This window comes from Cervus elaphus, chromosome 17 (assembly GCF_910594005.1).
Source record: "Cervus elaphus chromosome 17, mCerEla1.1, whole genome shotgun sequence".
Taxonomy (NCBI): domain Eukaryota; kingdom Metazoa; phylum Chordata; class Mammalia; order Artiodactyla; family Cervidae; genus Cervus; species Cervus elaphus.
In genome coordinates, this window is record NC_057831.1 from 1,625,581 (window position 1) to 1,649,872 (window position 24,292).

General features: G+C 37.1%; 1 protein-coding gene across 1 annotated transcript in view; it reads left to right on the forward strand.

Moving 5' to 3' along the window:
• Window positions 1-24,292, forward strand: part of MARCHF1 (membrane associated ring-CH-type finger 1) — a 1,121,888-nt gene that overhangs the window by 281,535 nt on the left and 816,061 nt on the right. Inside the window, exon 2 of the mRNA XM_043870936.1 lies at window positions 10,560-10,711. The gene's annotated coding sequence lies outside the window, so the exon portion shown is untranslated. The remainder of the gene's footprint in view (window positions 1-10,559; window positions 10,712-24,292) is intronic.

The following is a 24,292-nucleotide window of genomic DNA, read 5'->3' on the forward strand; positions in this document are numbered from 1 at the left end:
GGAGTGATGGATGGGCCTGAGTTAGACAAGAGGGAATATTTGACTAGAGGGGAAAGAAGTGGTTAGTATAGAGGTTCCATGTTGGAACACAGAATTCATGTTTGGCATTTTAATTCTACCCCATGGGAGCCTGACGGCTGTGGTGGAGGCCAGGGGCCAGGCCAGATGGATGGAAGCAATGCTACACTCTGCCGAATAGAGTGAAGTAGTCCCCAGTCAGATCAGAATGTCATTCTTAACAGAATCGTTGGAAAACTAGAGAAATGTTTTATTTGTTCTAATGGCATTGTTTTGTTAAACTGAAATTTACATGTTGATTGGGAAATCTCCAGAACAGCAAAGTTTATAGAGTCTAATGCATTTTTATTTTTTCAGCACTCATTCCCAATATCTTGAGGCATTTGAGTGATGAGAAGAGTCAGTATATTTATTTAACTTATTATTCTTTACAAGTGTACATAAATTCCTTTTAGGCTTTGGAGTTCAGCACTTTTCTTAATAAGTTTTGGGAAAAAATAATGTACCCTTATTTTTTTCCTTTTAATGTCACATTAACATAAATTGGATAAAATTTCTTATTTTTAACTATTATTTGAGAAGTAATCATTCTTAGAATCATCCAATCACTTAATATAATACCATATAAGCATAGTAATAATTTGTGGTCACTGGGCAATACACTTTAAAAGCAGGTAGATAGACATAAACAGACACATGTATATTAATAATATTATTATTCTATTGTGGATCTTAATGTTGCTTCATTACATAATCATTTTTCTAAATCAAGAATAAATTACAGTAATGGAAACACTCAGATCATAAACAGTCACTCTCTCTTTGAACCATTTATGATGATTAGAATTTGTAAATTTTTCAGTATTCACACTGGAAAAGAAATCTTGAAATAAATGGTAAGGCATTTAATGTTTACTAAAAGGCAAAAGTACTGTGAAGTGCAAACACATACACAATGAATTTTTTTCTGGTAGGCTAGTTACACTTACGCCTCAATTCACTGCAATATTTATTGACTGAAGGAATAAGCATCTTAAAACATTGGTTATATGAAAGGATCAACTTTTTTTTTTTTTCCCCCAATTGGTGGAATATGCCTGCAGTACAGGAGAAGCAAGTAACTCAGGTTTAGTCCCTAGGTTGGGAAGATCCCCTGGGGAAGGAAATGACACCCCACTCCATATTCTTGCCTGGAAAATCCCATGAATAGAGGAGCCTGCTGGGCTACAGGCCACAGGATCACAAAGAGTTGGACATAACTTAGCGACTACACAACAACTAAAACAATAATCAGTAACCAGCAGTGATGAGTAATGTAAGTCTGAGTGAATGTCACCAGAGTTTTTTGAAGCCTTTATAAAAGTGCCTGGAGTTACTTGTGAACATAGGTAGCCTGTGAGTGTGGATGAATTTTTCATGTCAATTGGCACAATATAATGGCCCCTCTTCTGTGTCTGGGTCACATTTACTCGAACCTCCACAGGGATTTGCTCCGCCTGTTTTGAATATGTTTTTCCTGGCGTTTTCCTAACTTTTACACATCCTTCAAGATTAATTTTAAGTGTAATCTCTTCACAGTCAGTTTAAACGTCTCTGCCCGGCTCTGCTCCTGCGGTGCCACTGGACCTGCTTTTCCCACCACAGTTTTAAGTTCTCTGTGGCCAGTGAGTGACTGGGCAGCCCTGACAGACCACAGGCTCTTTGAAGCAAGCAACCGTAATTAAACTGATATTTATTAATCACTTATGAAGTGATAGGCATGGTCACATGGCATTATCTGGACACGTTCTCCCATTTAATTTTCAAGAGAGTAGTGATTGTGAAAGATAATGCTACTCTCTGCCCAAGCTCAACAACTATTTGTTCACAATATTATTTATGACAATAATAGTGTTCCTGGTGAGCCTGGGGGCATCAGTATAAGAAAAAAGTTATAAACTCCATCACACACTGACATTTACAACAGACTCTAAAGGTAACACACTATCATTAAAGGCAGTTATTTCCTATTAAGCTTTATGAGGAAATATACCTTTGAAATATATGCCAGGACTGTCTATGACCAATACAAAGTAGTTTTAACACATTATGTTCTTAGAATGGGACACTGAAATTTTCTTCAAAACTGTTTATAGTTTCCATCAAAATATAAAATATATATATATATATATATATATATATATATATATATATATATATGGAATGGAATTTAGAAAGATGGTAACAATAACCCTATATGCAAAACAGAAAAAGAGACACAGATGTACAGAACAGACTTTTGGACTCTGGGAGAAGGTGAGGGTGGGATGTTTTGAGAGAACAGCATTGAAACATGTATATTATCTGTGGTGAAACAGATCACCAACCCAGGTTGGATGCATGAGACAAGTGCTCGGGTCTGGTGCGCTGGGAAGACCCAGAGGGATGGGATGGGGAGGGAGGTGGGAGAGGGGATCGGGATGGGGAACACATGTAAATCCATGGCTGATTCATGTCAATGTATGGCAAAAACCACTACAATATTGTAAAGTAATTAGCCTCCAACTAATAAAAACAAATGGGGAAAAAATTAAATTTTCATGATTATAACTGGCTCAGACTTACAGGACCTAAAATGCTGTCTTTTCATTTTTTCCCCCTTTTGTTTGGTTTTCCTGGACACCTTCCTTCCTGGGAAGACAGCTATGAATTTTGGCTTTCAGAATATTCCTGAGTCCAATTAAGCAGGGATGAAAATACATGGAGCAGTAAGAGTAAGAAAAAGTGGCCAGGAAATGGCATATGAGGTTCTATTGCTAAATGAAGGGTAAATGTGTATTTGTGAAGATGATAATAGATTTTTAACTCTCCAAGTGGTTTTAAATTGCTTGGCTGTACTCTGCACCTGAAATTGATGCATAGGTTGAGTGGTTAATTCTCATAGGTAAAGATGCTCAGTGAGGAAGATGGGCCGTTGAAGCCAGGTAGGCACAGGACACTAATACAACCAATGTCTAACAGCCCTGGATGCTCATGTTTTCCATAAATATCTATTTTTTGCAGTAAATAACCTCTTTTAATTATGTTGAAAACTTTGCTATTATACTTATTTGATATTACATATATTAAAACAAACTTACATTTCATTTTGGTGGTTTGAAAATTGTCATTATTCCAAAAGGATGTATTTTAAAATTAGGGACAGATTTAGAATTTTCTCTGTAATCTATGAAACAAGTCTCTTGAAAACACTCAGCATTTTGATATGAGATTTTTTGGATAACTTGATTATATAAATTAGGAAATAATGAAAGACTTTAACTAGCTTCACACTTCATTTGGGCTTTGATAGAATTTTATTAGACTGAACAAGCTCACTCAACATGCCTGTGTATTTATTATCATGTGCATAAAATAAGGGTGCTAAAGAAAAAGGCATGGCAGATAAAGGAGCACTTCAAAGGCAGGAATCCTGATTAGGCTGATGGAGTTCTATCCCCAGGTTGATTTGTGATAGGCATATAATTCTTTGAAATTCTTATCCCAGGTTCCACCAAGAGTGAGTTTTGTTAAGAGCTGAGCCTACCAGGCTCCATTCATTGCATGAATTACCTTGCAAAAATTTGTTGCAAATAAATTGCTGCATTATTTGCTGTGCATATCCAACCTCTCAGTCAGTCAGTTCAGTCAATCAGTCATGTCTGAGTCTTTGCAACCTCATGGACTACAGCACGCCAGGCTTCCCTGTCCATCACCAACTCCTGGAGCTTGCTCAAATTCATGTCAATCAAGTTGGTGAGGCTATCCAACCATCTCATCCTGTCATCCCCTTCTCCTCCTTCCTTCAATCTTTCCCAGAATCAGGGTCTTTTCCAATGAGTCAGTTCTTTAAATCAAGTAGCCAGGTACTGGAGCTTCAGCTTCAGCATTGGTCCTTCCTGAACAGGAACTGATTTCCTTTAGTATTGACTGGTTGAATCTCCTGGCAGTCCAAGAGACTCTCAAGAGTCTTCTCCAACACCACCATTCAAAAGATTCAAATCTTCAGTGCTCAGCTTTTTTTATAGTCCAGCTCTCACATCCATACATGACTACTGGAAAAATCATAGCTTTGATTAGACGGACATTTGTTGACAAAGTACTGTCTCTGCTTTTTAATATACTGTCTAGTTTGGTCATAGCTTTTGTTCCAAGGAGTCAACGTCTTTTAATTTCATGGCTGCAGTCACCATCTGCAGTGATTTTGGAGCCCAAGAAAATACTTTGTCACTGTTTCCCCATCTATTTGCCATGAAGTGATGGGACTTGATCCCTTGATCTTATTTTTCTGAAAGTTGAGTTTTAAGCCAACATTTTAAGCTGACACTGTCTTTCACTTTCATCTAGAGGCTCTTTAGTTCTTATTTGCTTTCTGCCATAAAGGTGGTGTCATCTGTGTATCTGAGGTTATTGATATTTCTCCCAGAAATCTTGATTCCAGCTGTGTTTCATTCAGACCAGCATTTCACATGATGTACTCTGCATATAAGTTAAATAACAGGGTGACAACATACAGCCTTGGCATACTCTTTTTCTGATTTGGAATCAGTCTGTTTTCCATGTCCAGCTCTAACTGTTGCTTCTTCACCTGCATACAGATTTCTCAGGAGGCAGGTAAGGTGGTCTTGTAGTCCCATTTCTTTAAGTATTTTCCACAGTTTGTTGTGATCCACACAGTCAAAGGCTTTGGCATAGTCAGTAAAGCAGAAGTAGATGTTTTTTCTGGAAATCTCTTGCTTATTCTATGATCCCATGGAAGTTGGCAAGTTGATCTCTGGTTCCTCTGCTTTTTCCAAATACAGCTTGAACATCTGGAAGTTCATGATTCATATACTGTTGAAACCTGGCTTGGAGAATTTGGGGCATTACTTTACTAGCATGTGAGATGAGTGCACTTGTGGGGGTAGTTTGAGCATTCTTTGGCATTGCCTTTCTGTGGGATTGGAATGAAAACTTACCTTTTCCCGTTCTGTGTCCACTGCTGAGTTTTCCAAATTTGCTGGCATATTGAGTGCAGCACTTTCACAGCATCATCTTTTAGGATTTGAAATAACTCAACTGGAATTCCATCATCTCCACTAGCTTTGTTCACAGTGATGCTCCTAAGGCCCACTTGACTTCGCATTCCAGGATGTCTAGTTCTAAGTGAGTGATCACACCATCGTGATTATCTGGGTCATGAACACAGTTCTTCTGTATATTCTTGCCACCTCTTCTTGGTATCTTCTGCTTCTGTTAGGTCCATTCCATTTCTATACCTTATTGTGCCCATCTTTGCATGAAATGTTCCCTTGGTATCTCTAATATTCTTGAAGAGATCTCTAGTCTTTCCCATCTTATTGTTTTCCTCTATCTCCTTGCATTGTTCACTGAGGAAGGCTTTCTTATCTCTCTCTGCTATTCTTTGGAACTTTGCATTCAAATGGGTATACCCCTTTTGCCTTTAGCTTCTCTTCTTTTCTCTGCTCTTTGTAAGGCCTCCTCGGGCAACCATTTTGCCTTTCTGCATTTCTTTTTCTTGGGGATGGTCTTGGTCACTGCCTCATGTACAATGTCATGGGCCTCTACATGTCAGCCTCTGTACTTTTCTATGTGAATTAAGCAAACAAGAAAGGAAAACAGCAAAGATAGATGGTGTTTCACTCCAGCGATGCTTTGCTCACCGAGGTCCACAATCAGCTGGGTGACACAGAACCAAGTGATGTAGTGAAATAAAGACAGGAGAGAGGAGAGATTGAGAGGATGGGGAACTCCAGCTCAGGTGAGGGTCTTAAAGAATGAAAGAAGACATGGGATTTGGGATCATCAGGGAAAAGAGAATTCCATTAACAGCACATCCTCTCCACCCTCACCTGAGTGTTGATCCATAATTCAGGACCTTTCAGTTCCTTACACACTTTGTGTTTTCATTCTACAAAGAGATCTTTAATACACAACCCTCATTCATCAGACACAATCTGCTTAGTGGAATGAAAATAAAGGCTAGAGATGTCAGAGCTCCACTGCCATTAGAAAGTACCATTGACCTAGGGGGTCAAACAGAAATTCATTTTCTCACAGTGGGGGTTGGGGGTCCAAGGTCACGGTCCCTGAACGATGAATGATGATGGCATTCTGGTGAGGGCTCTCCTGCTGTCTTGCAGATTGTCCATTCCACCATGTCTTTGCATGGAGAGAGGTGGGGGACAGTGGGAGCACAGCAAGAGAGATGGAGACAGGATTCTCTTCTTATAAGAATGCTAATCCTATCAGATGAAGGCTCCATCCAAGAGCACACTTAATCTTAACCACCTCACAAAGGTCTTGTGTCCACTTACAGTCACATTGGGGGTTGGGCCCTCAGCAGTTGACTTTTGAAGCATTGCAATAGATACATGAAAGAGGGAGGGATTAATTAGGAGGTTGGGGTTAACATAAACACACCATTCTATGTAAAATAACCAACAAGGAAACTACTGCAGAGCACTAGGAATTATAGTCAATAGTTTGTCATAACTTATAAGGGGAAAGAATCTGAAGAAGTATACATATGTGTGTGTGTGTGTGTGTGTATGTGTGTGTGTGCATGTATGTGTGTGTGTGTATGTATGTGTGTATATATATATATAACTGAATCACTGTGCTGTACTCAGGAAACTAACATGGCATATTAATAGTAAATCAGCTATACCTCACCTCAATTTAAAACATACAGGTATATAGCAGTAATCATCTCTGGCTCAAAGTCTGTATCAATAATTTGCCAGAACCACAGCTCCAAGACTCTACCTTATTTATTCACTGAATCCTTGAGTATTCTGATATGCGTTCTTTTAATTTCAAGGCATTATATCCCTTTCACCTGGTTGTTTCCTCTTTATTTCTGCATTTTACTGACATTGGTGAATTTAATTCTGACTACAGTCAGGCTTCTTTCTCTTACATTGGCATGATTCTTGTTCGAGATTTTCTTCTAAGAGTTCAGTGGGTCAGGGAGGAAGGGAGGAAATCAGGGAAGGTCTTATCACATTGCTATTTTCTCATTAGACTAAAAGAGATAATTTGTATTCTCAGAATAATGCTCTTCAGCATTACATGTATTATTTCATTTTATCTGTACAAAACCACGATATATTAGAGTTACCTATATATGAGACTAATGACTTCTTCTGGATCGTAGAGTTAGAAACATGATTCAAACCCATGTTCATATTCATTCAAGACCTTGATTACCCTGTCAACCTATAGCAGTTTCTCTACTTTACCACCAAATTGGAGAGTTACTGAACCATTAATTTTTTACAAGACCACAGTGATACACACTTGAAACCACAAATTATTTGTGTATATTATTTAGTATATAACTCATCTCAGTCACTCAGTTGATGTAAACATTGGGTACTTCTTTTCTGTGTACATATTCTTTTTATATCATATCTGAATATGGATGAAATTTATTAAGCATTCCTACTTACTGACTGGATCTAATGTCTATTTATTAATAAAGTGAAAAAGTGAAAGTGAAGTCCCTCAGTCGTGTCTGACTCTTTGCGATCCCATGGACTGTAGCCTACGAGGCTCCTCAGTTCATGGAAATTTCCAGGCAAGAGTACTGGAGTGGGTTGCTATTTCCTTCTCCAGGGGATCTTCCTGACCCAGGGATTGAACCCGGGTCTCCTGCATTGCAGGCAGAGGCTTTACCATCTGAGCCACCAGGGAAACCCCATTTATTAATAATCTAGGTATATTTCATATTATTGTGAATATACTTTTTCTATTATCTTTCTATTATATGTAGTATCTGAGTTATGTCACTTTTATCATTCCTGATATTGGTAATTTGTATCTTGTATTTTTTTCTTATTAATCCATGTAGAGGTTTTAAAATTAATATTTTATTAATATCATTAGTAATTTCAAAATATGAACTTTTATTTTATGGATTTTTTCATTTATTTTTGTATCCCATTGTTTTTTTTTCCTTTATTATTTATTGTTTCCTTTATTCTGCTTACTTTGGATTTAATTTAAAGTTGTTTTCCTTATTTCTTGGGGAAGAAGTCTGGTCTTTGATTTGAGATTTTTTTTCCCCATTTTAAACATAGGTATTTAGTGCTATAAATTTCCTCTAACCATTATTCTTTAGCAGCATTCTCCCAAATTTTGATACATTTTTGTTTCATTATTTTTTGGTTCAATATACATTCTAACTTCTTTTGATTTATTTATTATTTAGAATGTATTACTTTATTTAGTTTCCAAATGCTTATGAATTTTCCAGATATCCTTGGTATATTTTTTATTTAATTTAATGAGATCATACTTTGTATTGTGACAGATCTTTTACTGGAGAATTATTTTGTCAGTCAAATATGGTATATCTTGGTAAATGTTCCATAATACCTTGAAAAAATGTGTATTTTATTTTTATTTGCTGAAATGTGCTAAGTGTCAACAGGGTCAAGTTGGTTCATAGCACTGTTTAAGTGTTCTAGGTACTCTCTGATTTTCTATTTGCTTGCTTCATCATTTATTGAAAGAAGATAAAAATCTTCCACTGTCTTGACTTATCTGTTTCTCCTTCCAGTTAAGTTTTGCTCTATGTATTTTGAAACTTCATTTTTTTTCTTTTATATTTTATTTTCTCTCCTTCTTGACTTCTTTTGATTGATTTACTTTTCCATTCATAGTGTTTCCCTCTACTAATTTGAAAGCAATCCATAATAGTACTATTCTTTCAGCATTTACTCTACATTTTAATATACATACTTTAAAGTTAAATATCAGCCAGGATCTCAACCTCCCTTCCAAACACTGCAGGTGGTTTTGATCACTTTGTCTCCATAACTTTGTGCCCTACTTGCTAGTCTAGTTTTGTATTTTAGTTTTATCGGTTTCTAACCACTTCAATATTATGATAACTTTATACTTTTTTTTTCTTTTCAAATATTATCACATAGCCATCAGTTTGTTTGCTTTTCATTTCTTTCTATATCTAGGATCTGCTGTGTGGGGTAATTTTATTTTTCTTGAAAACTATTCTTTCTATTTTGGTTAAATTGGCTGATGGCAAAAATCTTTCAGTATTTTTCTAAAATTTCCTTAATTTATCCTCATTCATGAATGACATTTTCATTGAATATAGAATTCTAAGTTGATGTTGTTTTATTGCAGTGCACAGAAAACAATATTCCACTGTTTTCTGACTACCAGTGTTGTCCTGGAGAAGTTCGCTGCTTAACTCAGAGTCCTTTATGTGTGTGTTTTGCTCTTTCTTTGTAATTTTGCTTAATGCTGTCTTCTTTTTATTTTCCCTGCTTTGAATTTTCTGTTTTCTTGTATCTGATAGTTAGTTCTTTCATTTAGGTTGGAAAATGCTCAGCCATTGTCTTTACATTTTCCTGAAACCTCAGTTACATATTATTCTGGGTATCTTTTTTTGGCCTCTTCTCATCAGCTCATCCTTAAGAGTAACGACCTCCTTTACCCTCTGGTTCCCAGTGATGTTCAAAACATGTCAGGCACAGGCAGCAGATTAGAGAGGCAAGACAGTGAATCTGGCCCCTTACTGCCATTGCTCCTTCAGTGAGGCTGAGGGGGGCTTACTTCAGAGGGGCTTACTGAAGCCCATGCTCCTGTCAGGCAGCCCTTCCCACTCTACTGTCCTCTGTGGGTTCTATCAACATCCCCGTTCCTCCTTGGTCCTGTAGTTGTAGCACTCCCCACAGTTACTAGTCTGGCAATGCTTAAATATATCATGTAGTTCCCTTAAATTATGGCCCCAGATTTATAAATGGCCGTTCTTAATCTCTCCCTAAGCTACTCAGTTGGATGGCATTCTTTCCAAGTCAGGCTCTGACTCATTAGACGTGCGTGACGCTCAGTCCTCAGGCCGCTTACCCTGCCTCCCTAAATGATGTGTTTGTGTCTGTCTGTGTACATTCTGAGTCATTCCTTCTGCTCATACCCTAATTTTTTTAGTTGTTTCAATGATTTTTTGGACCAAATGATTATATTTTAATTCTAAAAGTTCTATTTGGTTGCTTGTCAAATATGTTTGGTAATTGATTAGAGTCTGTGGTTTTCAGTTATATTTTATCTTCCTGGTTTACATTTTTGAACATATAAAGCAGATTTTTTTTTTTTAATTCTCCTTGACAGCTCCTGTACCTGAAATCTTCATGAGTTTGGCAGTTGTTTTCATTACCTCTTTTATGCTTTGTTTATTTTAGTATTCTGCACTTTTTAAAAGAGTGTGAGTTCATATTTCTTGGAATTTAATTTGTGGACATTTTCTGAGCCCTGGGTTGGAGATGCTTTCTTCTGAAAGATTATTTTTCCTCTGCCAGGTCTCTTAGTGAACTATATATCAAAGATCACTATAAATTAAAATTAAATATTGGAACTTGGATCCTATGTAGAATGGCTCATAATTTCTTTTAATTATTAGCAAAAAGGCAGGAATATATAATTTATTATGCCTATAGCCATTTGGTGTCCTTGATCTTCAGAGCATTTTTTTTTTTTTTTTTTTTTTTTTTTAGATCTTCTTCCTGAGAGAAACTCCAGATTTTTTCTCTTAACTTTTAAGTAAAACCAGGCCATGAAAACATCAACTCAAGTTTATGAGGTCAAGCAGTTACCCTCAAGAAGAAAGCCATCATGCTTTCAAAATGAATGCTTCACCTTCACTGAGGTTTGACATGAGCAATATTACTATCATCATTGTTTTATTATAATTATTATTTTAAATCTTATAGCAAGATGTTAAAATGCACTTCCCTAGATTTTACCCAACATTGATACTTGTTTTCAGATGAATGGTAGTTTAGCATAACATATAAGTAAGTAAGTGAAGTCACTCAGATATGTCCAACTCTGCGACCCCATGGACTGTAGCCTATCAGGCTCCTCCGTCCGTGGGATTCTCCAGGCAAGAGTACTGGAGTGGGTTTCCATTTCCTTCTCCAGGAGATCTTCCCAACCCAGGGATTGAACCCGGGTCTCCTGCATTGCAGGCAGACGCTTTACCATCTGAGCACCAGGGAAGCTCAGCGTAACATGCATTTTGCTAGCAAAAATGATGGAAATAGCAGCAGTTATTTCAGTCTTATCCTTTTGTCATTCTGTGTCAGGTTTGTCTTTTTTAAAAAGCATAGAGTTGATTTTACTCATTGAAACTGAAAGTCTGTGTCTTTTAATTGCATAGTCTTCTGTTATCTTGTTACATGCTCTCTGATCTTTACAGTTTTTTTACATGGGTTATTCTTTCAAATTTCATGGAGCAGGTAAGCCTTAAGCTGAATTGTGATGAACATGTACCTGTCAGTTGGGGTTTTGTAATGAGAGAAGAAGGAAACAGCACTGGCCCACAGTGGTTGAATTCACATTTTCATTTTAGGTCATGCTATTTCCCTTAGCATATAAAAAATTAAACCCTATCCAAAGTTCTTTTGTGTGTGTGCTGGTTACCTTCCTAAGCAATGGATTTTTCTGATAATGGATATTTTATAGCTTTATAAGTATAAAACATTTTATAACTTTAATATCCACATTATAAATCTAAAATCAGATTATAAAATTGAAATTATAATATACATCTTTAATAAAATAAGGGATTTGAAAGGTAAGAAAGTCTTTAGAAGTGATCTGTAATTTAGATGGCTAATAAAATTCATATTTTACTCTACTTAACAAGAATAGACATAATGGTAGTGGCTCTCTTGAATATAATATTAAGAAGGATGTTAGGGTTTGGTCCTGGATCAGTAGGAAGGGTGTCTTGAAGGAGAAGTTATATTTTTCAGAAGCATTTTACAGGCAAAATCACTGACTATCACATATTTAGCTACAGTGATTAGGCTAGGTGTGCTCAGAGTACAGATGGAGAATAAAGTCCAGAGCAGAGAGAAGATGCACTGGGTTCAGGAAGTTCTCAGTGGTAGAGAGAGTTTAGCTCCAGCTCTGAAGCCAAGTTTACTTCTCTCTCCACTACACTGTATTTCCTCTTAATTTACATTTTTCCATATCTAAAAATCTCCCCAAGAAATGCATCATAAACATTTTATTTATAGCTCTTTCACACCAATTTTACAAACTTTTCTGCACACCTTTACAAATACCACCTGGGCTAAAGCAAAGTTTATACTGAGAATATTCCATAATGATTTGCAACCTAAGAAAGTGCCCTTCATTGACTGAGGTAAGGGAAGTCTTTATCAACTATTTTATGATTCATTTACAACATATTTTAAAAAGCTGTCATTTAAAAAAAGAAAAGAAACAAATTAATGAATTTATTTGTTTTCATTTATTTCTTATTTGTATCTTTATCCATATTGTCTATTTTGAAAAATAAGAAATATTTACTTTATTCAAAAAATGTGTATATATATATATATATATATACATATATATATGTAATTTTCTTAAATAGCTTTAATGTAGGGAAAGCCAGCTGTGACTGCTTCTGCATTTTTTTTAACATAGTTACAAAAAAATATTTGTACCATTGATTCCCAAAAGTTTCAATTTAACATTTTTTTTTTTTTTAAGTTTCAAATATATGTGTGGAATTTAATCCTTCTTTCAGGCCTATGAAGTTAATCACTTTATTACCTCCATTTTGTCTAAGAGGAAACTGAGATTGGAGAAATTAAATAATTTGGCCATGGTCACCCAAGAGGTAGGGAAATGGAGTGAGTGTAAGTCTGTCTGAATTCAGAGCATGAGTCCTCAACCATGGTGGTTTACTGAAATCTGAAATATATGAAGACTTGTAATAAGGAGCATAAATATTTCTAGAAATATACAACTAAGATTTATGACTACTGTGTCTAAAGTTTATGAAGGGTGTCTGTAATCATTACATTAATTGGCAGGTTAACTGATAAATTTTTTCAGACTTCAAACTTATAAACATATAGGTTTATGAAACTGGATGGTATCAAAACAATTGTCTTTAAAAATAAGAGCCACATGAAAAGGAAACATTATTGAAGTAATATATGACAAAGAGTTGTTGCTGTTTACTTGCTAGCTCAGTTCAGTCACTCAGTCATGTCCAAACATTTGCGACCCTATGGACTGCAGCATACCAGGCTTCAAAGTCCATCACTAACTCCTGGAGCTTTCTCAAACTCATGTCCACAGAGCCGGTGATGCCCTCCAACCATCTCATCCTCTGTCCTCCCCTTCTCCACCTGCCTTCACTCTTTCCTAGAATCGGGGTCTTTTCCAATGAGTTAGTACTTCGCATCAGGTGGCCAAAGTATTGGAGTTTCAGCGTCAGCATCAGTCTTTCCAATGAGCATTCAGGACTGATTTCCTTTAGTATTCACTGATTTGATCTCCTTGCAGTCCAAGGGACTCTCAAGAGTCTTCTCTACCACGAGAGTTAAAAAACAACAATTTATCAATGCTCTGCTTTCTTCACAGTCCAGCTCTCACATCCATACATGACCACTGGAAAAACCATAGCCTTGACTGGACGGACCTTTGTTGGCAATGTAATGTCTCTGCTTTTTAATATGCTATCTAGGTTGGTCATAACTTTCCTTCCAAGGAGTAAGCGTCTTTTAATTTCATGGCTGCAATCACTATCTGCAGTGATTTTGGAGCCCCCAAAAATAAAGTCTGATACTGTTTCCACTGTTTCCCCATCTATTTCCCGTGAAGTGATGGGACCAGATGCCATGATTTATTTTTTTTTTTTCTGAATGTTGAGCTTTAAGCCAACTTTTTCACTCTCCTCTTTCACTTTCATCAAGAGATTTTTTAGTTCCTCTTCACTTTCTGCCATAAGGGTGGTGTCATCTGCATATCTGAGGTTATTGATATTTCTCCCGACAACACTGATTCCAGCTTGTGCTTCAACCAGCCCAGCGTTTCTCATGATGTACTCTGCATATAAGTTAAATAAGCAGGGACAATATATAGCCTTGACTTACTCCTTTTCCTATTTAGAACCAGTCTGTTGTTCCATGTGCAGTTCTAACTGTTGTTGCCTAACCTGCATATAGGTTTCTCAAGAGGAAGGTCAGGTAGTCTGGTATACCCATCTCTTTCAGAATTTTCCACAGTTTATTGTGATCCACATAGTCGAAGGCTTTGGCATAGTCAATAAAGCAGAAATATATCTTTTTCTGGAACTCACTTGCTTTTTTGATGATCCAGCAGATGTTGGCAATTTTATCTATGGTTCCTCTGCCTTTTCTTTTTTTCTTTTTTTTTTTTTTTTTCTCTGACTTTTCTAAAACTAGGTTGAACATCTGGAAGTTCATGGTTCACGTATTGCTGAAGCCTGGCTTGGAGAATTTTCAGCATTACTTTACTAGCGTGTGAGATGAGTGCAATTGTGTAGTAGTTTGAGCATTCTTTGGCATTGCCTTTCTTTGGGATTTGAATGAAAACTGACATTTTCCAGTCCTGTGGCCACTGCTGAGTTTTCCAAATTTGCTGGCATATTGAGTGCAGTGCTTTCACAGCATCATCTTTCAGGTTTTGAAATAGCTCAACTGGAATTTCATCACCTCCACTTGCTTTGTTCATAGTGATGCTTCCTAAGGCCCACTTGACTTCACATTGCAGGATGTCTGGCTTAGGTGAGTAATCACACCATCATGATTATCTAGGTCATGAAGATCTTTTTTGTACAGTTCTTCTGTGTATTCTTGCCCCCTCTTCTTAATATCTTCTGCTTCTGTTAGGTCCATGCCATTTCTGTCCTTTATTGAGCCCATCTTTGCATGTAATGTTCCCTTGGTATCTCTAATTTTCTTGAAGAGATCTCTAGTCTTTCCCATTCTGTTGTTTTCCTCTATTGCTTTGCATTGATTGCTGAGGAAGGCTTTCTTATCTCTCCTTGCTCTTCTTTGGAACTCTGCATTCAAATGGGAATATCTTTTCTTTTCTCCTTTGCTTTTTGCTTCTCTTCTTTTCACAGCTATTTGTAAGGCCTTCTCAGACAACCGTTTTGCCTTTTTGCAGTTCTTTTCCATGTGGATGGTCTTGATCCCTGTCTCCTGTACAATGCCATGAACCTCTGTCCATAGTTCATCAGGCACTCTATCAGATCTAGTCCCTTAAATCTATTTCTCACTTCCACTGTATAGTCATAAGGGATTTGATTTAGGTCATACCTGAATGGTCGAGTGGTTTTCCCTATTTTCTTCAATTTAAGTGTGAATTTGGCAATAAGGAGTTCATGATCTGAGCCACAGTCAGCTCCTGGTCTTGTTTTTGCTGACTGTATAGAACCAGTCCATCTTTGGCTGCAAAGAATATAATCAATCTGATTTCGGTGTTGACCATCTGGTGATGTCCATGTGTAGAGTCTTCTCTTTGCTATGACCAGTGTTTGCTATGACCAGTGTGTTCTCTTGGTAAAACTCTATTAGCCTTTGCTCTGCTTCATTCCATACTCCAAGGCCAAATTTGCCTGTTACTCCAGGTGTTTCTTGACTTCCTACTTTTGCATCCAGTCGCCTGCAATGAAAAAGACATCTTTTTGGGGTGTTAGTTCTAAAAGGTCTTGTAGGTCTTCATAGAACAATTCAACCAGTGTTACTGGTTGGGGCATAGGCTTGGATTACCTTGGTATTGAATGGTTTGCCTTGGAAATGAACAGAGATCATTCTGTCATTTTTGAGACTGTATCCAAGTACTGCATTTCAAACTCTTTTGTTGACCATGATGGCTACTCCATTTCTTCTAAGGGATTCCTGCCCACAGCATCATCTGCATATCTGAGGATGTTGATAATTCTCCTGGCAATCTTGATTCCAGTCTATGAGTCATCCAGCCCAGCATTTCACATGCTGTTATCTGCATATAAGTTAAAGAAGTAGGGAGATGATATATAGCCTTGACATACTCCTTTCCTGATTTGGAGCCATTCTGCTGTTCCTTGTACATCTGGAAGTTCTCAGTTCACATACTTTTGAAAACTAGCTGGAAAGATTTTTAGCATTAACTCTCCAGGTAATTTTTAGCATTACCTTGCACTCATATTAAATGGGTGCAATTGTACAGTAGTTTGAACATTGTTTGGCATTGCCTTTCTTTGGGATTGAAATGAAAACTGACCTTTTCCAGTCTTGTGTCCACTGTAGGGTTTTCCTAATTTGCTGGTATGTTGAGCGCAGCACTTTTATACCATCATCTCTTTGGATTTGAAATAGTTCAGCTGAAATTCCATCACCTCCACTAACTTTGTTCAGAGTAATGCTTCCTAAGTCCACTTGACTTCACACACAAGGATGTATGTCTCTAGGTCAGTGACCAAACTGTCATGGTTACCCATTTCATTAAGATGTTTCTGTATAGTTCTTTCATGTATTCTTGCCACTTTTTATTAATCCCTTCTGCTTTGGTAGGTCTTTGACATTTCTGTTCTTTATTTTGCCCATATTTACAGGAAGTATTCCTCTGGTAACTCCAATTTCCTTGAAGAGATCTCTAGTTTTTCCCATTCTATAGTTTCCCTCTATTTCTTTGCATCATTCACTTAAGAAAACTGGGATAAGGCAGAAATGGTGCTCAGTTGTGGATGAGTCTGGTGCTGAAATTAAAGTCTGATGCTGTAAAGACTATTATTGCACAGGAACCTGGAATGATAAGTTCGTGAATCAAGGTAAATTAGATGTAGTCAAACAGGAGACGGCAACAGTGATGTCAACATTTTAGGAATCAGGGAAATAAAATAGACAGGAATGGGCAAGTTTTTTTCAGATTACCATTATATCTACTACTGTGAGCAAGAATCTCTTAGAAGAAATGGAATAGCCCTCATAGTCAACAAAAGAGTACAAAATGCAGTCTTTTGTGCAATCTCAGAAATAACAAAGTGATCTCTGTCTGTTTCCAAGGCAAACCATTCTACATCACAGTAATCTAAATCCACGCCCCAACCACTCATGCTGAAGAAGCTGAGGTTGAAAAGTTCTGCAAAGACCTACAGGACCTTCTAGAACTAATAGCAAAAAAAGAGATGTCTTTTTCATCATAGATGATTGGAATGCAAAAGTAGGAAGTCGAGAGATACCTGGAGTAATGGGCAAGTTTGGCCTTGGAGTACAAAATGGCAAAGGCTAACAGAGTTTAGCCAAGAGAATGCACTGATCATAGCAAATACACTCTTACAACAATGCAAGGGATGACTCTACACATGGACCTCACCAAATGGTTAATTCTGAAGTCAGATTGATTATATTCTTTGCAGCTAGAGATGGAGAAGCTCTATACAGTCAGCAAAAACAAGACCTGGAACTGACTGTCCTTGTGCTCAGATCATGAGCTCCTTATTGCAAAGTCAGGTTTAAATTGAAGAGTGTAGGGAAAACCACTGGGCCATTCAGATCTCTTATGCTTTACAGTGGAGGTGATGAGTAGATTCAAGGGATTAGATCTGGTAGACAGAGTTCCTGAAAAACATGGCCAGATGTTTGTAACATTGTGCAGGAGGTTGTGACCAAAACCATCCCCAAGAAAAGTAAATGCAAGAAGGAAAATTCATTGTCTGAGGAGGCCTTACAAATAGTTAAGAAAAGAAGAAAAGCAAAAGGTAAAGGAGGAAGGAACAGGTATACCCAAATGAATGCATAGTTCTAGAGAAGAGCAAAGAGAGATAAGAAAGTCTTCTTAACTGGACAATGCAAAGAAATAGAGGAAAACAATAGAATGGAAAAGACAAAGAGTAGAAGTAAATAGAGGGAAAAAATATTGGCCAAATTTCAAAAATAAATAGATAAGAGTTCACTAGAATTTGAGTAAAACCAACAGAAAATTAGAAGCACCTATAAATCTCAGAGTAGTAATATTTAACATTTTCTATGTGCCAGGCCCTATGCCAGGTGGTAAGCATTTGCAAATCAATAAGATCTGTCTTCCTTTGAAAGAATTCACAAATCACTGCATAAACTCATTAACAACGAAGAATGATGAGTGTAGTCAATGTATTAAGACAATTCAGGGTGATAGAGAAGGGACTAATTTTATCTGTGGCGTGTGAGTGAGCAGAAGGAGTGGGGCAAGAGATGGAGTGGAGTCTAAGCTGATCCTTTCAGGATGACAGAATTTTGCCGGAAGATATGGGGAAGGGCATTAGAACTTCTCTATTAAGGAAAAGGCACAGAAATAATGTTACTGACCAGGGTTCTTGGCCTTCCCCAATCAATAGAAATTGACTAGAGGCCAGAAATTCAAGGCAATGCTTTATTTGGGAGTCTAATGAAATAGGGGGTGGCTAGAACAAGTAACAAGTTCCCTTGCTCACTCACTCCCTGAGGGGGCTGAACTTTTTCCTTTTTTGAAGTGAGGGTAGTGATGTGTTAAGGGAGTCAGGTCTGAGGGGTGGCTTATGTGTTCTTCCCATCTCTTAGGTGGTGTTGAGGGCAGGGGACATGCTCAGTACCCTGCTTTTCTCCTGGCTCTTCATAATGGTGGTTGGGTTTTTTTGGTTTTGATTTTTGTTTTTTGTTTTGGTCTCTTTTGGGTCCAGAATTTGCCCCAACTATGCATGCACAACGTTAATTTTAACCTCACATATTTGTTTGTATTTTGTTGCTGGAGGAGAGGTGTGTCCAGGTGAAATCATTGCAGCACTTCAGGAAAGGATCCCAGTTTCCAGGAAATGTTTGGAGGTCCCAGCCAGTCATAAGAATGCTGAATATTTGGCAGACATATTTGGTAGATTCTACCCTGTAAGCCAGAAAAATTAGATCCTGCTTCTATTGCACTCTGTAACAGAAATTTCTTTATTCAGTTTCCCTCTGAGGGTTTGGTCTGAGAAGGTATTCCTTTTCAACTGTCCTTTGGGACCATGTCTGAACTAAGCATCCTGGAGCACATACTTCCCAGGGTTGTTCATCTTTCACAGGCTGCTCTTTGATGGAACAAGCTTGGAGTCCTAGAAGTTTACTTAACTGTTCTAACCAAGAAAGCTAATTTTTAATTTGGACTTGCTGTTTCTTTGGCATACATTTCCCTCAGAACTTAGTATTAAGTTATAGATAATTATGTATGACAGTATTTTCCTAGGCACAATTCTAAGGTCTCATTCATTTATTTATTTGTATTTGTCTGCAGGTAGGTCTCTTTCAACTTAGAGGGTACTTTGAGATCATAAAAGATAGAAAAGGCACACTTGACATTTGACACAGTTTGAATTTCCTTGCTCAGTTGAGAACATTTCTGAGCATTGGTTGCTCACAGACTTTTAAAATTCTATCTCAAATAGCTTAAGATATAGAAGCAAATTTATTTTCCAGTCTTAAGTGCTCTAAGTTTCTGTTTTTTTTCCCCCCAAGCCTGTACACTGTTTTGTTTTCATCCGTACATTGGCCAGTTCATTGATGAACTAATTTATTTTTTAATATCTTGGTCAACAGAAGTCAAATGCCCAAAACTAGAATTCTTTCCAACCAATGCCGTCAAATTTCCAGATTCATTGTCTTTTCTTCCAAGTAATCTCAGGTGACAGCTTTAATAGTTATTTTGCCATCACATATCCTGGGTCTCCACTTTTTCAGTTTCCAATAATTGTTGACCTTCTCCTGACAACTGACAATTAAGTCCAATGTTAGTTTTCCTTACTAAAATAAAACCTTCCTTCAAGACACCAATTTTGATACTAGTTATGATATGTTCACTGTTCTAACAATCCAAAAGATCTCATCTCTTAACACAATGGAAGCTAAATTTTAAGCATCACAGTCAAGAGCAGATTGTCAAAGGTATGGGTGTCTGGCTCCTTTCCATGCAGTTAGGGCCTTAGATTCCTTTCATACAAAAACTCTTTATCCTCTGGGTCTTCTGACTCCTCTGGATCTGACCGGAAGACAAAAGTAGAGAAGCAATGTGGAAGATTTTTGTCTAACTCTAACTGTAACTCTAACAAAGCAGTATATATCACAGATCAGGTAATAGAAGGTGTCCCTTCTATTCAAATTCTACTGACCCAACACTGTCACTAGTACGCATGTAGCTTCATGGGAATCAGCCCCATCTAGGTGGCCACATCTAACAGGGGAAGTGGGAATGGGTCTGTAAACATTTAGTCACTCAACTATATCATTAGAAATCTATGGTAACAGACCAGGCAAGATATGATAAAGACCTTTATTAGGCACTGAAAATAGCAAAGAGGTAATTCATTCATGTGTGTATTCATGCAGAAAATATGTACTGAACATCATCTCTGAACCAAGAGATGTATATTGGATATGGCAAATCATTCCATGGTGAATTAGTCAGCTAAGGTCACTACTCTCATAGATTTTACATTACAGTGAGTTTTAAAGGGATCTTGGTGGTCTTCTTTGGTGCTCTATATAAGCATGTCATATTACAATAAATTTATGTGGTATAAACTTAACATTAGCATTATTAAAAAGCATGCAGTACATAATATTTATTGATTTAATTAATTTTGCAGAGTACTCTCCTGGATATGAGAAATGGATGGTGTCCCCAATTGGTGTATGTCTTTATTATTTTTTATCTATGTAACTTGTGTCCTTTCCATAGAAAACACTAATAAAAATAACTTTGTGTTCAAGGCACATGAAGCCAGGCCAGTGGTACAGTCAGTGTGACAGGAGCTCAGAGCAATGATTCTCAGAAACAGAAATTTAATGGAGATGATGCCATTTAAACTGGCCTTGAAGGAAAGGGAAGAATAGGGATGTGGAGTAAAGAGGACTTTTCTGGCGGATGATGGTGGGGAATAAACGCGGGAGTGGGAATAGCAGGTATGGAGAAAAATGTGCCAGTTTGGCTGGGGATAAACTGCTATAAGACATTGAGATGGGATGTTTGTAATTAGAGCCTTCTTTCAGTTTTTGAATTCCATGTATTTAGTTTAAGTTTACTTATACATTGCAAGTACAAAATACATAGGCATCATCACTTTAAGTGAATTTCTCCTCATCAGAATTGTACCTGTCATGAATACAAAGTGAAGTGTTCATATCATCAGGTGTTGAAATATAGTAGGGATTGAGTCTAATTTAGCCAATTAAAACAATGACTTATTTCTAAGTGTGAACACTGATTAAATGTAAGTTTTCAAGACAAGAACTTATCATTTCTGCTGTGTTTTAAATATAGCATCAAGTGCATATGTGCTATGTTTAAAACAAGTGCATATGCAACAAGTGCATACCAAAGACCCTTAAAGGGGCCTTCCTTCGACAACCCAATGTCTTGTCTGCATCGTGTTTGTAGAAAAACTTTAGCCAAAGAACAAAATTAATCACAGGAATGAGAAAATATGTAAAGAAAAATAATCAAGCAAGACAAAATAATAATAGTTTAGTCATTAAAAAAAAAAAAACAATCAAAGACTTTTAGTTCCTCCTCTAGGGCTAAAGATAATATTCTGAGCCATATCCTCTGAACTGTTTTCTAGATACTGAAACCCCCACCAGGTAGAAGAAGTTAACTACATAACTATACTGTAGCCATGACATATGTTGCCACTATTCTCAGAACTGACCTCAAAGAAATGGGAAAAACCTACCCTGGAACTAAAAATTAACCATACTTAGAACAATCAAGATGGTACTGATCAGACCACTGGCTGACCAATTCTAAGATGATTGTTGGAGGTGACTATGCTGTTTCTGCAGGTAGCCACCTCCCTCTGCCTATACCCCTGAAATTCACCTTTAAAAGTGCTTGCCCCCTGTTTGGCAGTAGGGGAGTTGGCTTTTGGACATGAGTCCACCTTCTATCCAGGTTGCCAGCCTCCCAGATAAAACAAACTTCCTTTTCCTAACAATACGCATCTCCCAAGTATTGGCTTTTGAACAGCAGGCAGCCAAACCTGAGTTTCATAACACATATACACACTTGCCTATATGCTGTTGATGAATTTAGCCAAGTAAATATAGAACTACTAAGCTCGGTAATGACTGAAAGGTGTTTCTGAAGAATTATCCAAAAAAAGCATCAGGAAACATTATAGAATTGTCATTGAAGTTGTATTTTTTTCATGTGTGTTATGAGTTGAATTATGTTCCCCAGGAAAAGATATATTGCAGTTCTAACCCACAGAAACTCAGTCTGTGATCTTATTTAGAAATCTAGTTGTTGCAAATGTAATTAATTGAGATCATCCTATAGTAGGATGGACTTCTGTTCAATATGACTTGTGTCCTTGTAAGAAGATAGCCACTTAACAACAGAAACACCCATAGAAAGCATCTTGAGAAGACAAGGCAGGTTCTGAAGGTGTGCAACTGGAAGCCGTGGATGCCAAAGGTTATCAACAGACCAGGAGCTGGAAGGGGGACCAGGGAGTGTGGCCTTGCCAGCACTGTGACTGTGGACTTCTAAGACTGTGAAGCCATACGTTTCTGTTGTTCTAAGGTACCCAGATTGTGGTATCTTGTTATCTTCAGCCCTTGGAAGCTAATACAGTGGGCAGTGGAATAAATCAGATGCACAGAACACTTCCTGACACAGAGAAGTCTGCATTGTTTTCACAAACTATGAACTCTTCTCTAATTTCTTAAGGAAAATATTTTGCTTTATCTTGAATAATGTTATCTAGAAGTTGTTTTTAAAGGCAGAATGATCTTAACATCAATTTAAAACCTATTTATTTTAATGTATTTTTTATTGAAGTGTAGGTAATTTATAATGTATTAGTTTCTGGTGTATAGTAAAGTGATTCAGTGAGGGGGGGGAAGAGAGAGGCAGGGTGAAAGAGAGACAGAGAAAGAAAGAGGGTGGGGATGGAGAGAAAGAAAGACAGGCAGAGAGACAGAGACACACACAGAGAGAGGCAGAGAGGCAGAAAACCTCTGTCTCTGCATCTTTCTCTCGCTAGGCAGTCTCTCTCTTTCTGACTCCCTCACTTCCTCCATCTCTTCATCCTTCTATCTCCCTGTCTCTGGTAATATGAAAAATATTCAGTTATATGTATAACTGAATATGAAAAATAATATATATATATATAGTTTTCATATCTTTTCTATTATTTTTTTTTACAGGATATTGAATATAGTTTCCTGTAAAAACTATTGTTTTCTAATTTTTTTTTGTTATCTTTTACAAGCATGTTTCAGTCTTTCCTATTCTTAGTATTGTTTTGATTTTTGATTTGTTGAGAATAGAAACATATAATATATAAACATATCTTATAATATTGTTCTAGTTATGTGCATTGCATTCTGATTTTGAAGATTTTAGATCCAAGGAAAACTGAGTAAATTTAAATATGGGTATAATCAGGGAAAATAAATAAAATTATAGGAGTGAGAGCAGCAAAATCAAAGGAAAACACCTTAAGCTAAAAGTCAAAATAATTGACTTTCAGTCTCAGTATAATTACTTAGGTGCAGCATGTCCTTGAGTCATTTAACCTCTGAGCAAATGGAAGTGGTTTCCTCTCTGTAAAGGTGGTGTGTGCCAGGATGCTTTGACAATCAAACAAAGGTCCATCACTTCAACTGATACAGTTCTTGGTGAATCATAAGTACCCAGAATGGGCCTCAGATATGTGGGTGCCAGGCTGCAGGACTCCTGAGTTAGGAGAGGATATGTGTGGCACTCAGCCTCCAAGAATTGATAAGAATTTAAGTTTTATTTTTCCCATTTCTCTCTCAACACTCCTCTTCCCCTATTTTCCTATTGAAGCCAGAGCGAATTCTATTTAATTAATTTAAATGAGGCTCCAACTATGCATCTGACTTTTTTTTTTAATGACGAATATTAAGTTGTCACAGTCTTCAAGAACTTAAATGGACATTTGGTGAGAGTAAAATTCATTTGGAATTCTTGTTTAAAAATGTACACTTGGCGCCCTCACCTCTTACAAATTTAAGCTCAGTAGCTTCTGTGTTTTATCAAGGACACTAGGCAAATCTGGAGAAAAACCTCTTGTCTTAACAATCATTAACAGAAACAGGATATTAAGTATTTTGATAGTTCTTTATTACCTAAATAGACACATCTTAAAAATTTAGATTTATTTCCACTAATATATGTTACTTTGAATCACAAGTGCAGGATGGAAATCCTTTTGAGAGGAAATGTAAGATGAACAGAAGGGCATTAAAGAAACTGTTTTATAGGAAGAAATACTTTCAGTAAAAATCCTCAGTCCACAGCCTAAAGGAGAACTCTTGAGAGGAGAGAGAACACAGCTTAGGCAACATTTATTTTCCTGCATGAAAATCTTTCAAATTCAAAGAATTCAGTCAGTTCAGTCGCTCAGCCATGTCTGACTCTTTGCAACCCCATGGACTACAGCATGCCAGGCTTCTCTGTC